We start from the raw sequence: 3,696 nt of genomic DNA, 5'->3' as shown, positions 1-3,696 counted from the left end.
CATACGTACGTACACGCTCCTCACATGCACAACGCTCTAGTGGGCCATTCCCAAATGCCCCTCGAAATATTCTCCCCGGCTTAAAAACTTTTTTTAAAATAATAAGTTACACAACTGGCAACACTCTCTCAGGGGGTTCTTCACGTCATAAAATGAAATGATAACACACGTTCACGCGGGATCGCACGCTCATATATATATGCATATATATGTACGTGTGTATACGCACGCCTACATACACCTGTTCTCGGTCAAAACAGGCAAGTGTATTACGCATCTATTTTATATATTACTGTATATACGCATCAGCCTACGTGTGTGTTGGATCCGATTGGACGCATAAATTAACATATAGGCAACCTATATGTAAGGGGTTAAATGCATGAGCAAAATGATCATATATGTGTGTATACATGAGCACACATATACACACACATACACATTCATATACATGCACAGCTTGCATATGCACATATGCAGCTACGTGGATTTACACCAAGTGTAAACGCCTACTCGCATATAATGTTATTTGGGACTCACACGGAATTCGTGACAAGAAAGATTTAAAAGACAAAAAAAAAAAAAATTAATAAAAAAACAAATTAATTTAGCATAAATAGGAAGAATAAATAAAAAGGGTGGTAAAGAATGAATAAATTAATGAATAGGTAGGGAAAAAGGGGAGGAGGTTACTCACTAATCGGGAAAGGTATTTTCCGTTTTTTTCCTTCTCCTTTTTTATGTGTAAAATGTTACATATATGGAAACACATATAGGCACGTTTTCAATCTAGCTGCTACGCAAATTAACATGCACTGCTCGTATACAACCAAACGTCATAAAATGATTCGCATATTTAATTAAAACTCCTCGCGTAAAAGCTGAAGAAGATGAATAAAACGATTTGCGGCAAATTGGGGCTTTTAAAACAGGTTGCAATGTGTGTGTACGTATGCAGCTATGACTTATCAAGGTGCTCGTGTAATGCGTAAACATGCAAGTCTACCCCTAAGGACATGTTCTCGTGCTGCATAAACATGCACACACAAACTAACACAATACAATGCAACACAAAGCAAAGCAGTACAATACACACGCGTGCTGGCCCAAAGCTGATTGCTTATCAATACGTAAAGAAATATGAACACGAATGGAAGTGTATACAGGGTTAAAAAAGTGCACTGCTATTTACAACTATCTCTGCGTCTATATGCGTTTTCATAAATCTATGCTACACTTATTTGTCTTCTCAAGTGTAATATGGCATTAATAACACGAAATGTGAAATTTTCATAAAATCCTTTAAAAATAAATTAAAAAAAAAATTGGAAAATTAAAAAAGTTTGGCATAATAGGACAAGATTTTCTTTAATTCGTACATGAGAAACGCGTACACATAATATATGAATGTGTTAAAAATTTTAAAATACACTCAAATTATGAATAGGCAGGTAAAATTCAAAAAAGTTAACTTAAAAATATTTCAAAACAATTCGACTTAAATGGAAAAATACACAGGCGTAATTGTAAAAACGTGTAAACACGCGCACATATATTCGAGCTTACCAACGCATGAAAATGAGCTTACGCCTATGCAAGTTGTGCGTATGCATACTAGCATAATCTCACACGCATACACAAATGTATGATTACGCAATTCGCACACGTGTACATATAAGCAATCTATCTACGCTCCTTTTAAAAAAATATTTAAAGTCATGAATGGTCAGGTCTTTTAATTTTTTTATTCTCCTTTGTGGGGAAATTACATAAATAAGCTATGTAATTAAAAGTATAAATAAAAAAAAAAAAAATGGGAAATGAAATGGAAATGTTCGTGTTTCAAAAGTAAAATGAAAAACAAAATTTATCCCTTAATGAACAGTTCAGCGAATGGTGAACAGTGTAATTTGTGTGAAATTAAATGGAATAAAAAGTTGATGAATACATAAAAACATAGGAGAACAATGAAAAACAAATTCTTCGTGGGAAATAAAAATATGTGAAAGTATTTAAAAGCGAATAAAAATGACCAGGTCGGGGGGATATACAATTTCAACATACATTTATGTAAAGGGTGGATATACATGTATAAACTTAGAAACTTATCTTTCTCTTTTGGCCCTTTATGCTTTTATCAAAATGGTGAAAAAATTAATAAGTCGTAATGTCACATACAGAAAAAAGTTGAAATAAATGTACGTTTAAAAAAAATTCAAAAGGTATGTTAAAAAAATGTATACAAAAATGTAGCAAAAATGGATACCAAAATGTATGCCAAGCCGTATGCAAAAATGTATACATAATAGCATAAGGAGATGCTTTCAAAAGCTTATTTTTCTACATGAGCATATTTGTATGCGCGTTCACATTATCACAGTAGCTTTCTTCCTTCCGATCGAGTGAAAATTCACCTTTGCGTTTTTCTTTTTCCTCTCAAGAATGAAAATGACAATTTTTTTTCGTCATCGCACGTTCTACAAGTGATGACGCAGCCTATATATGTTCACGAAAATGCATTACACGGCCATAAATGGGAACATGTATATACAAGCGCGATTGCAAAGGTTTGCTCGTACATATACCACATTATATGGGTATGTAACACGTGCCAATTTCGTGCATATATACGTGCACAGTACGTATGTATATCTCCCCACTTGGTCGAACGTGTTACTGCTAAAATGTATACGTAAAAGGGATACTTTTATTCCCTGTATAAAAATGCATTAATTTTCAATCAACACGGGATGTTATATGTTACATGTACGCATAAAAACATAAAATTCACATATGCAATATTATGGATAATAGGAATAAAAAAAATGAATATCCATAAAAGTAATATACATAATATACATAATTTATCATGTACATTTTACATAAAAATTATGTATACATGTGAACAATCAGTTTGAATAAAAAAAGGAAAGGGGGTGAAGAGCCCACGCCTCGTCGGCTATTTTTTCTGCATTTCAAAATTTTACGGAAATTTGTAAAAGCTCTATACAAAAATTTTAACACCCCCCAGAATGATCACAGTACATATGTATATATTATGCTTTTTTTTATTTTTACATCAATATTTTATATAAATATATGAGCTTTTTTTCTTTTTTACAATAATTCACATTTCAAATATTAATAAAAAAAATTAATTGCTTCATAAAAAATGTAACAAGTTCATAAATACACAAAAAGGGATGTAATCCCCAAAAAAAAAAAAAGTTTTCCCTCTTTTTTCAAAACGCAAATAAAGTTACGCGTTTTTCACGTAGTAATGTATATACGTGTATACATTATACATAAATAGTAAATGTTGAAACAGATGAAATCAAGTAAAATAAAAAAAGGTAAAAAAATATTTCTTTTTGTAAAAAAGTAAAATTATAGGAAAAAACGGATTTTATAAAACACAATTATTTTTTTTTTTTTTTTGTGTTCTTGGCTTGATGGATGTGAGAATGAAGTTGTTACTTGTGATTTTTTAACCGCAATAAAACAACGAGAAAAAAAAAAAAAAAAAAAAAAAAAAACAATTAAGGTGCTTGTTGTAACATGAATATAACAGTTCATTACAAGATCATCAGTTAAAAAAAAACGAAAAAAACAAAGTGCAAAAAGGAGGAACTAAAAAGAAAATTCCTTCTTCTGTTGTTCAAATGTAACATGCAAAAATTGTAGTGGTGAAAAATG

The sequence above is a fragment of the Plasmodium cynomolgi genome, chromosome 2 (assembly GCF_000321355.1).
Source record: "Plasmodium cynomolgi strain B DNA, chromosome 2, whole genome shotgun sequence".
NCBI lineage: Eukaryota > Apicomplexa > Aconoidasida > Haemosporida > Plasmodiidae > Plasmodium > Plasmodium cynomolgi.
The sequence above is the reverse complement of the archived record's forward strand: the minus strand, read 5'-3'. Positions refer to the sequence as shown.